Source organism: Agelaius phoeniceus, chromosome 3 (assembly GCF_051311805.1).
Source record: "Agelaius phoeniceus isolate bAgePho1 chromosome 3, bAgePho1.hap1, whole genome shotgun sequence".
NCBI lineage: Eukaryota > Metazoa > Chordata > Aves > Passeriformes > Icteridae > Agelaius > Agelaius phoeniceus.
In genome coordinates this window covers 13,021,432-13,033,579 of record NC_135267.1, presented here as the reverse complement: position 1 = coordinate 13,033,579, position 12,148 = coordinate 13,021,432, and the positions used below count along the sequence as shown (strand labels likewise).

The following is a 12,148-nucleotide window of genomic DNA, read 5'->3' as shown; positions in this document are numbered from 1 at the left end:
TTTTAAAATATAGTACAGTGGTCTTGACACTAAAGAAGTTTGTCTTAAAATTCAGATGAGCGCAAGACATCTTGATGGAGCAATTAAAAGTCATGTTTGACTTTTCCAATAAAGGCTAGTAACTTCATTTAAAGAGTCTAAATCTTTTATAGAAACCACTCTGTGATTCTATGATTCTACAACATGTTTTTCACTGTTTTTCTATTCCAGTGCAGTCAATTTTATTTCATATATAAGTGTGAAAGACAGAACTGCCCCAAATCATCTCAGGCAAGCACAACACAGTTTAGACATGACAACAACTCTTTCACTTTATTTTTTTCTTCTTGCTTCAGGGCCTCAATCTCAAATGTTTTCAACATGGTAGCGCTGCCTACTGCCTTTCTCTCAGCTGAAGGTGCACTTCAATTGTTCTGGCTGGTGAAAACACACAAGGCTCAGACCATGGACTTGTGGATGCTGAGGTAACTCTTGCAGATACCTAAAGTTTAAGAACTGTTTCCATCCAAAGATGCTTTTCATACTAGCCACCTGACATGTCAGATTATCTCAGACAAAGGACATGCTAAGTCAAAAATTTGATATGTTCATGTCATGGTAATAGCATCATCCCCATCTCTTCCTAAAAACACAAAAGAGTTGTTTTCCACATAAGTATTTTGGTAATTTATGAGGTCCACTTAGGAGAAGAGATGCCTGCAGCTAATTCAAATATACTGAGAGAGTGGTATTGTACAGAATGTTTTTATATTTACCAGGAGACTGTCACTTTACAGTCTGTTGAAATATCAGCAATAATCTTTGAATGAGAGTAAAGGATGGATTGAAACTACTGGTAAAAATGTTTTCAGGACTAAGCTTTCAGATTTCATCTGGAAAATCTGCTTTCATTTTGGTTTTGAACTTGTCTGGCAATACTTGACACACTGAAATTTCTCCAAGTGACTTCAGACAGAGTCTTGGAGGACAATGAAAGAATTCTGGGTTTAATTACTTTTTTATCACAGAATTTAAAAAAAATAGAAAACAAATTCCAGTTTGCTTGCCACTGAGCTTTATTTTCAGTCCTTTTTGTTTAAAGCAATGTCATCAAACTTATGGAGAAAAGAGGATAAGGGTCTCTGAATGCCCAAAATTCTAAAGGCTGTTTCTAGAATAACAACAGATCTAAATCTATACAACTAAATCTCAACAGCAAACATGCAGATAAATTGAGTGATCTGGTACACTGAAGTGGACTTGAGGATACTTTTCCATTTCAAGGGAGATTATAATGAAAGCTATGAAGTAGTTTTGGTCAAAGTGGCTCTTCCTTGATCTACCACATTAGGAATGCTGCCAGTGCTGGCAGCCCCTTTGGTTTATGCCGAGCTGGGCATGAATATTAATAGGATTGTGAGGCCTTTGAGAGTAAAGTCTGGGGTTTTAATTTTCTTTTGTTCTTTCTGTTTCTCTCTTTCTCTGCCCAGCAATTGTCTGTGCATGCCAACAAGGTGTTTATCAGGAAAAAATCAGGTAGACCAAATTCAAATGCTTATTGCTCATCTGTTCTTCTTCCAAGAAGATTACACCTTCACATTATTGCTGAGGTATAAATCTATTCTTTCTTGTTCCCACCAAGATCTCTTCAACTAGAACCATAAGAAAAAATATTCAGCTGCCAGAAAAATTGGGAGAAAATTGTTCTGTCAGAGTTTTGAGAACTGGGAATTATTTTTGAAAACACTTAAAGCACATTATCTTTCATTTGTTCCCTAAGGCGAGTGTATTAAATACATCTAATTTATCAGACTAAGTAGGTCCCAGCTAGCACCAGGTTATTTGTCACATACAATTCTGCTATGACCGCCAGAGAGCTGGGATGATTCAGATGCATGTGGAGAGTTCACACAAGTCTCTGTATCTTAATAGCCCATGTTAGCTCTCAGATGAATTCCTTTTGAGAACCATGGCAGAGAATAAGGCAATCCCAAACAAAAAGATAAATTGATGTTATATGCTATTAACGCATGAAACATGTAAGATAGATTACCAAATATTTTTTTTCTTTTTTCCTTCTCTTTTAACTTTCTCATTTTATACTTCCCTTGTAATTTCTGCATGGAAATGACTTTTTTTGTTTCCACCATAAATGTGAGTGGACTCCAATACACTTTATCAATGCCTACAGGTACTAGCATTATAATAGCATCTATTCTAGTGCAGATTCCACTAGCCTGAAATCTTCAGTCAAAGAAGTAACAGGAAGTCCAGAAGCCTTGCAATTTGTTCCTTTCTCACTGTTTGTGGCAATAAATTCTGCTAATTCAAAACCCTGGAATCTCCCAAAAAATCATACTACTCAAATTTCATACAGAGAGGGAAGGAGAAGGGAGGAAAAAATGCCTTTGACTGAGATCAGCTGGATTTTTCTTCATTTTAAAATATTTCAGTGTCTTTTTATCTGTTATCATAATAGTGTGCTAGTCTTTCCTTCAGAAGGAAAACACTTATGTCAATGGGATTTAGTCCCTTAAGATATTCAGCCAGCTGGCTGCTTTTGAGACTTGGTACCTTGTCCAGACCAGCAGGCGACATTTTTAAGCCAAAATCAACAGAGTCAGAATGCATGAAATAGCTATCACCTTAAGTTTTTGTCCTATTTTCCCATATCTTTTTCCAAACTTCAAGTAGAAATAAGAATAATGAAAAGCTGTACATCATGACTGTCATTTCTGTGTATTAATTATCACAAAATGAAAGTTAATACTTTCATGTATTTCTCATTGGAGGTAGAAAAAAAATGAGGTCTAAATAATGACACATTGATTTTACATTGGTGCAATACTTTTTGGAAACAATGCACTGTGAGCAAAATTTTATGTAGAGAGGCCCTATGGGGCTTAGGCATTATTCCAGATTGGAGAATGAAGACATGGCCTGGAGACTTTTTTGGGTTTTGATTCCATCATTACAGAAATCCTGAAATCTCTGTGAATATGAAAGGTCTATAGAACAGCAATGACCAGGTAATGGTGAGTGAGAAAGTTGTATATTCTCTGTAATTAGAGATTAAGAATTTAAGAGAATTTGGACCAGAAAACAAAACAAAACAAAAAAAAAAAACACAAAAAAAAAAGACCAAACAAATCAAACAAAAAAAACCCACCAAAAACAAACAAACAAAAAAAAAAAGGGAGACATAATGAAAGTATCTCTACCCAGTATCTATACTAGGTGTTCTAGTATTCTTTCTATGAAGTAGGCGACGGATGCTAGCCCGACAGTTAAAAACAACACTTTTATAACTGCCATTGTTATGCTTGTAAGAGTTAATTAACCCAAGGAACTCACACATAATATGTAGCAGAGTTTTCAATGCAAACATAAAATCCGATTATTCTTTTGTAAGACTCAAAATTGCATAAAAATAAAACCAGTCCCTCTTTATGTACCAGGACATCAGCTGGTGACCAGCAGGTGTCAGGACAAAAGTTCTCAATTGCCAGGGGTAAGGAATACGTGCTTTAATTTAGCTAAATATTCTGTTATCCTGTAAAAACTGAGTATGACAGTAGAATATGGTTTCTTTGTTCAGTATTTCCTAATGACACCCAGATCATTTTTGTGTTACTCACACTTTATAACTTTCAATCGCTATCAGCTCACCTGAGATCTGAACACCAAACTGCGTTCTCCTCTGATAAGCAATTCAGCATCTTCACTGGATAATGAAGCTTCTAACCAAATGGAATATACCAAGAGGAATAGCTGGCTTATACTGCATGGCAAAGTACAGCTCATGAATTTGCGTGCAGAGGCACAAACCTGCAGATTAGGAGCAAGGCTGGAGAGCATTTGCTCCATCTGAGAATCACTGAGACTCAGCTGCAGGCCTGACACTATCCAATGATGAGATTAAAACTCATTGCCAATTTCCTACAAGTTACTCCTTGAGCCCCCCCTTTCTTTTACTTTCAGAAAGTGTAATTTAATTGTTTAGTGGCTGTAAGATTTGGATGTGTTGCCCCCAGGACAGGAAAAATTCACAGACCCTGGTCATTATCTATGCAAAGAGTAAGTTGCAAGTGACAATTACAATTCAGAACATTTTCTCAAAGATGGATTGATTGCAGTAGAAAAAAAAAAAGAAAAAAATGAAAAGAAATGAGTTGTATTATTCTCTCTGATTTGAAGGAAAGACAAGATCACAATAGACTTTATTTCAGTCAGTGTGATAGGTGGGAAGAGAGTTACCTACTATTGTTCCTTATTTCATGAAGTTTAAGGAGAGAGAAAAATGGATTGTTGTAAAGATCTGAAAATGATTGTCCAATGTATCTGTCTTCAAGGAATATCAAAGGGCACTGAACCAGTGGCCTACTTTTAGATGTAGACTTATAAGTATTTCAAATTTTCGATCATTATTTACATTATTATTATGAAAAGCATTATTATTATAATTATCAAAATTATTAATAATGGGTTAATGCTTGTCACATTAAAATTAGAGCTATCAGTATTTAGTGTTCAGAGGTAATATAAAAAATAGAGATTTTATTATTTAGCTCATTCAAATATTTACAGGTCTTGTTCAAGTAAAAACATAATTACAGAATTGTGTTTCCAGATTTGAATAATAAAAGTGAAATGAAGCATAGATCTTAGGACTCACCTTTTAATGAACATTGAAAAAAACACTCTGTTCTTGAGGGTTCCTGGGAAAGCACTGCTGTTTCAAGCTGCTGGGCTATATACATTTCTAACTGCAGTGAACTGATATACACTTCAGTTGAGCAGGGAAGTCAGGCACTGAATTAATATTTTACCTATTCCTGTGTTCTGGGAAAAGAAAAAGGTTTCTTCTGCCCTAGAGAAAACAGTAGAACTCAACCATGAATAAAAAGCAAAGAAAAAATGGTTATTAGAACTAAGATTTCTTCATACTCAATCAGATATCAAGAATAAGGCAGGTCACAATGAGACCGCTGTACAGAAACTTGCATGGTTCAGACTTCAGGCTGCTGCTTCACACATTGCAGAAGCATGAAACTTGCAACATTTCTTCTGTCATGTGGTTTAACTACATTCAGATTGCAGCTTTTTAACTACATTGCAGCTTTTTAACTACATTGCAGCTTGCAGCTTAGGACAGCAACACCTACCATACTTCTAGTGTTATACAAAGGTGTTTGTTCAGTTATTACAGCAAATAATAATCTACAATGAAGACAAAAACAAGAAAGTCCCTGACCATGTAAGATTTATGTGCCATTTCAGTTGTTATGACTAACCTTAAACACAAGCTATAACTGGCCTATTGTCACATCAGCTTCTCTCTGGAATCCTGAGCTGTTTCAAAAACCATATGGTTTCTGCTATAGAAAACTTCTTTCATTTGGAAAGTTAACGGTCCTGTTCTCTCTTTTCTCCTCTCTGATTCAGGTGTTTTATTCTACTCCACATCAGTAATGGGAAAAACTGTCACAATTGAAAAGGGATTTGCAGAACCTAAGCTGGTCATTAAGTAGGTTGGTGGAAATGTTTTCCATTTCACTTTCTTTCCTCCAAAGTCTTAATGTTTTTAAGGCACAACACAGCAGAGTTAATTAGACAGTCAAAATTTTACTCAAAACCTATTTAAAAGTCTCAGAATTTGTTTTTTCTGTTGTCTCTAATCTGCTTTGAGAAGAAGCTGTCAGCTTGCAGTGGCAAGGAATGGCCAATAAATCACATCCTTGGGAGAGACACAGCTAGAGGAGGACAAAGGGCCATCAGGAGGACTTTTGTTCAGTTACACTTCTCCAATGGACATGAAAAGTGTGCTATAGAAGTGTAGTTTGTTGTCTGTATAATTTCAGGCTTTTCTTCATGAGAAAGAAACTGTAAAAGAGAAAATCAACAGTTCCATATTTGAAAACTTCATGGATTACTATTCTTAAAATGGATGCTTTATTGACTGGCCCATTGTATTAAGTACATTAATTCAACATCTTTACTTTAAAAAAACTTGGTTGAAAATAAACAAAACAGGACAAGTAAAGGATGAATCAAAAGTTTTTCCACTGCACTTTTCCACAGGTATCATATTTGATCAATGATAGGAAACACATCAAAAAATTAATTGAGTTCAAGTACAACAGAGACAGTGTTTCACATGTGGTTTTGGCAGCATTTGATTTATAATAACTAAGCAGAAGTTGATGGAAGGGTCTAAAAAGTGAAGCCACCATTCTTGCTCAGTTGTGACACAGACAACAATCCTCATTCTGCCTCAGTGGGAGAAATTTTAATTGCAGTCCTCTTCAAATCAAGTCTCATATATTTTTTAGATTAGCCATGTAGGGACACCAGTTCATGGCATTACTGATTCCTTGGATGCTGAAGACAATCTCCAGTTCTTCAGACTGCATTGTTATGATTAAAACACACGTGAAGCTCTTATATGACTGTGGATGTATATGTTGAGAACACAGAATCACAACCCTGTGATTACCTTTTGCACCATAGTAATTTAGTTTGAGGGGATTTTGCTTTTTTAAGGGAGAATTTAATTAAAACCCTTCCTAGTCTTCAGAGATTAAGTATCCTTATTTTTTGACTTTTAGTAGTAAGAGCAAGCTTTCTCTGTTGGTACATACATTTCTAGCACTGGAAAATACTGATTATTCATGCCAGTGGGCTAAACAAATAATAAGGCAATCACAGAAAATTCAAACCTAAAAAGACTCAACTTGAGATCAGGCCTCTAGACCACCAACAATATTAGATAGCAAAGAAAATGTATAGCCTAATGTTTTTGTGTCACTGCTACGAAAATATTTTAAAAACTGATAATGGTATTACATACCCATAAAAATGGTATCAATTTTCACTGAAATGCAGCCTCAGACAAACCTGGGTGTAAAAGCTATAGCAAGAGATGTGTAATGCATAAATTGTACATTTAACTTCAATTTAAAGTACTATTTAATTTGTTTTCCCTAATGATTTTAACCATGCAACTGATTAATGCCAGTGGCATTGTAGAAAATTGGAAGTAGAATAGCTTCAAGTTTAAGGTGTGGTTACTGCATTACCCTACTTAGCTATGCAGTAAATTGGAAGCTTGCTTAGGTAGAAATCTTGATTTGCCATGTTTTTATTGCTATTTGCTTGTTATTTAAAATTTAACTGCATTCAATAACTTTGAACTGTATTCGGCTCTCTAAGATTCAAAGAAAACTTCTTCTGTCACATATTGGGAAGTTGCTTTTCAAACCTTTCATTTCCTTCCATTTTGGAACTGGGTTTAACCTAGAATTTAATTTATTTAACTTTTAAGAATGTTTAGCATTGAAGTCCTTGATGTCTTACGCTGCTAGTGGGTCTGTTCAACATATCAGGGATCTCATTATCTCAAAATGACACCACAATGCTTCTAATATCAGACTTACCAAAAACCTGGTCACCTGGTGAATTACTGAAGAGTCTTAAATTTTTTTTCCCTTGAATAGCTATCCAAAGAAATGTCCAAACAATATTCAAGAATCATGCTTTGCTTGTCCTGTTTTGTTTATTTTCAACCAAGTTTTTTAAGGCAACAGATGTTGAATAAAGGTACTTTGTACAATGGGCCAGTCAATAAGGCAGCTATTTCAAGAATGGGAATCCATCTCCATTTTTCATATAAGCAAATTCAAATTCATATCTCTTTTCTTACCAGAAAGTGGCATAAGGAGAGTGGAATGGGAGCTAGTGCAGGACATGCAGATAGTTCTTATGCTTAAGTGCTATATGAAAGAGAATTCAATATTATTTAGGCCAAAATGCAGAGAATAGAAAAACTTATAGAAATGGCAATCAGACAATAAAGACAAATGTTCACTATCTGAAAAGATTCATGTTTCCTCCCTCCATTCTCTCATCATAGAATTCACTTTTGGTACTTTAACAGGAAGAATTACAAATCAACCTTTCTAAGTATTCCCTTTTCTACTGTTTAGAAAACTTCATATCTTCCTGATCTGTGGGAAGATTTTCTCTAGGCTAGATTTTCTCTAGACTGGACATATTACTCTGGTTTTTGATTTTTTTTGTTTACTTGCTTGGTTGGTTGGTTGGCTGTTTTTTGGTTTGGTTTGGGGTATTTTTTGTTTTTTGCTTTTTAAAAATTTTATAATAAAGTATTGTTCATCTCTAGGTTCTGTTTGGATGTTAATCACTTTAGTGAGCATGCAAAGCATCAAGCCTCATGGATAACAAGGAGAGAACACTGTCTAGGTATCTGAATTCAGAGAGATGGTCCATTGCTCAGCTCTGTCATAACTGAGATCTACAAATAAGAAACTCTGTCACAAAGATTTATATTAGTGCAGACTAGATGGCTGCTCTTCTGGTGTGTTTAGGACTGTGACCTACAATTCAGGAATCTAAATTTTATTTATGTGCTATTTTAGAAACTGATGTTCCTTTTTCACTGTAAAAAGAGTTTTGCTCATTATTTTAAACACCCATCAGAGCCAATAGGAACTTGAAATGAGCTTGCTCTGCCATTGCCAAGCACAAGTCATCAGCTATGTGTTGTTCAAATGCCCTCTGAACTCAGTTTTTATTTTTATTGTACTTTCCCTGATTATCATTATTACTCTGATTTTTCTGGTTCCCATGACAAAATTCTCAGCACCTAAGATTAAGTCTGTATGGCATTACAAACCCAAGTGTATCTTGTGACTGCCTTTTTAATGTGTAACACATAGTAACATGTCCAGGATGATATAAGTGACAGTTTAACCACTGACTATCTTCCAGATGGAATATAAAACAACTTGACTAAACTAGGAAGCTTTTGTATTATTGAGGCAGCTTCTTTATTCTCTGTATGGAGATTGTCATCTCAAGAACTCTAACATCCATTTGTACTTTCTAAATAATAGTTTTTAGGGGGTTATCTTAGGAAGCTGATAAAGACATAAAAAAGAAAAAATTAAAAAATCTGTCCTCCCTTGACAGCTCCAAACTCTAATGCTTTAAACTGTGGTTTTTGGTTTTGGCTTGAGATTTTTGTTTTGTTTGGTTTGGTTTTTTTGTTTGCTTTTTTAAATTAAAAACTCATTAGATTTACATGCTTCATTTCAGATTTCTCATTAGCTGCCACAAAGGGGCACAGCAGCCTGCACACTTTGCAATGCTAAAAGAAATGTCTTTAATGTCCTCAAAGGAAGCACCCTTTCAGAAGCTCTAACCCTGCACCTCTGCCCTACAAGATTCTGAGGCTGAAGAAGAGCAGTTATAATTCACAAGAAGATGTCTGGGGTATCATTAACTATCATCTGGAAAGCACACTCATTCAACCCCATACTTTAACTCTAGAGTACTTCTGCAAAAATATTTCAGGCATGTTTTTGCCCAAACTCAGGCCAGCACTGGCTCTGGGGCTGGTCAGAGGAGCATTGATATGAAGTCCTGATCGTTCCTTGACCTCATGTGAATTTGCTTCATATTCTATCAATTTGACCATGCAGGGAGTGAAAAGTGTAAATCTTCAAAAGACAGTATTATCCAGTTAAGGTTGCTCGGGCAACCCATCATCTTTGGTACTACATATTTTCTGTAGATGCTCAGCTTTTTAAATTTTTCTTTTTTTCTTGGTTTCTCTCAGCAAAAATTCTCTAGAGCGAGAAATATTTGCTTCAGGGAATGCCTCTTTAAAGGCATAAGCAGCTAAATATTCTCTCTCACTCATATTCCCTGCTAGGCATTCCTCTGCTCATTTTTTCTAACTAAAGGATATCACATATATATATAATGAAAAGTTCAGTGATTAGAATATTTCCTAGGGAGACACAGGAGATGGGTTGAGATCTTTTCTCTCCCTAATGGACATAAGAAGTCACATTTCCTTTTCCTCTTTTTTTTTCCTTTCCCCAAAAGAATATTCTAAATAAAGTATATCTGCAATGTGGTAGTACATTTATTATATCTGTCTACACTGTCTCACTTTTCTGAATACTCGTTAGGCAAAAAAGCAGCATATAGCAAGTTGGTAAAGCACTCATATAGAATGGGTGAAACCTGACTATCTATTATGGATTCTTCCCCATATTCTGTTTTTATGATATACCTATTTAGAGAACTGTTTAGCCATTTTATTTTCATTAAAAAATTGAAACATTCATACTGACAAATTAAGCAAATAAGCTTTCTATTCATTCATAAACCACTGTGCAACCACAACTGAATTTCTTAGGCAACCCAAAGTATTTTCTATCTCTTTTTATTTCTCCTTTCTTTGCTAGTTATAACCAGCTCCATATACACACACACACACAAACACACACACACACACACACACACACACACACGTATATGTATATATATATAGTATACTACCAGATTTATAATGCCAGATTTTTATGGCATTAACTGTTTAATTAAACAGAATAGTGTGGGTTGGCAGTGGTAAGGCCTTAATTATGTGATTATTTGTGTATATGGTACATAAATACAAATAATAAAAATAAATTGGAACTAAATTGCTGTCAAAAAGCTCATCTGTTTGAGAGAATTTCTGTAAAGTATGACTCTCACACTAATTTTACAATGACTCAAATTGTGTGATAAGGAAAATAATTTTTGTTGAATTCCCTCTGCTGAACTGCAGATCTTCCAATACACTGGCCTAAGTTTGAATAAAAGAATAAAACAAATAACAGTTGATATGCACAGTGCTGTACTATAATAATCCAATTACATCCCATAGTGCAGAAATGGCATACAATTTCCACACCTGTGACTCCCAAGAGATGTTATTTGCACAGTTTGGATCTGAATGCCTAGTCAAATTTTGCTATGGTGCCTTAGGTCAGATTTATGTTAAATTTCTCTCCTTATAAACTCCACGGTCACATATTATTTTCTGGTGTGCTGGTTACATGCACTGCTTTCTTGCTTGGCAGGAAATCTGTCGTGATGATCAACTTCTGCATCCTCGTGGTTAGCAGCCATGCCATAAAGACAACCCCTGTAGTGAGAAGTGCCAGCTCCACAGTGGGGAGAATGGGAAAGGTGGGGGCTGTGTCTTCCCCATGGCATTTCATCTGTCTTTCATAATGTAGCTGTGGTGGTGGTCTTAGGCAAGAGACCTTTCAGTTCCACAGCAAGAAAACCGATGGCCGTTGTCTGGGAAGTGAGATTTTATATCTTTGTCATCAATGTTAATATACTCGCAACACATAAGAAATAAATTTTATATATATAAGAAATCATGGTCTTAATAACCAGAGTTATTTTTTTAAGTGAAAAAATAGCAATTTGTCTGATGCTTTAGGCCATACAAGCACTGACAAATTGATTGCAGTATAAAGGCCTATCAGAAGTCTGACTGATTTTTTGTTGTTTTTATTGGATTTTACATCAGTTGATTAAATTTTACATGTTTTACATTTGCATCTACAACTATGTCAAACTTCCTGTCTAAACACAATCACATTGACTTCAGCTGTGCAAAGCACAGCCAGAATCATCCATCCTATTTGTGTATTTCCCTACACAATATTGCCCCAAATCTGTGCACAAAGATGTAGACTATATGCAGAGCCATCTCCAGATACTCATAATCTGTTTAAGATACTCATAATCTGTTTAATGCTTCCAATGCTCACTCTACTCCACTGACTCGTTTATGGAGTATACTCTGCCAAAAGTATTCTGCCAAAAAACAAAAGTGACAAGGCACAACATTTGAAATCAAGCACCAACCAGTCTTTTAAGTGCATGAAACACATTTCTGCTGCAAAAACAGAGGCTCTGGTTTATTAAAGAGACAACAGGGGGAATTCAATGTCAATTACTTGGAAAATGATAAAACTCTTCCTGTCTATGACCCCTAAGCTGGAAATATAAATATTATGTAAAGTTTTTTTTGTGTGCAGTTTTGTGTGCAGTTCTTTCCTCTCCTCACTATTACTAAAAGTCTTCATTTGTAATAATTTGCTTTCTGGTAGTATGCTTCTATATCAAGTCACTGAAAGTTTGAAGACATACCTTGAGGTATTTAATTTATTCTTTCTATTTTATCTAAATACTTTAAAGTGTTGTCCAGGTCTTCTTAATGTTATCTATTAAAAAAAAAAATCTTAATATGACAAGTGAAGCAGTAGGATTTAATACAATCCATCAACAGTAAGTC

The 12,148-nt window shown here is 35.2% G+C and overlaps 1 long non-coding RNA gene across 1 annotated transcript; it reads left to right on the top strand.

Moving 5' to 3' along the window:
* The first annotated feature begins 334 nt into the window (after positions 1 to 334).
* On the top strand, positions 335 to 9,290 carry LOC143693683 (uncharacterized). The gene is made up of 4 exons (XR_013181617.1): positions 335 to 464; positions 1,470 to 1,589; positions 5,425 to 5,510; positions 8,162 to 9,290. It is a non-coding gene; the product is annotated as an uncharacterized LOC143693683 (long non-coding RNA).
* Positions 9,291 to 12,148: the final 2,858 nt, after the last annotated feature.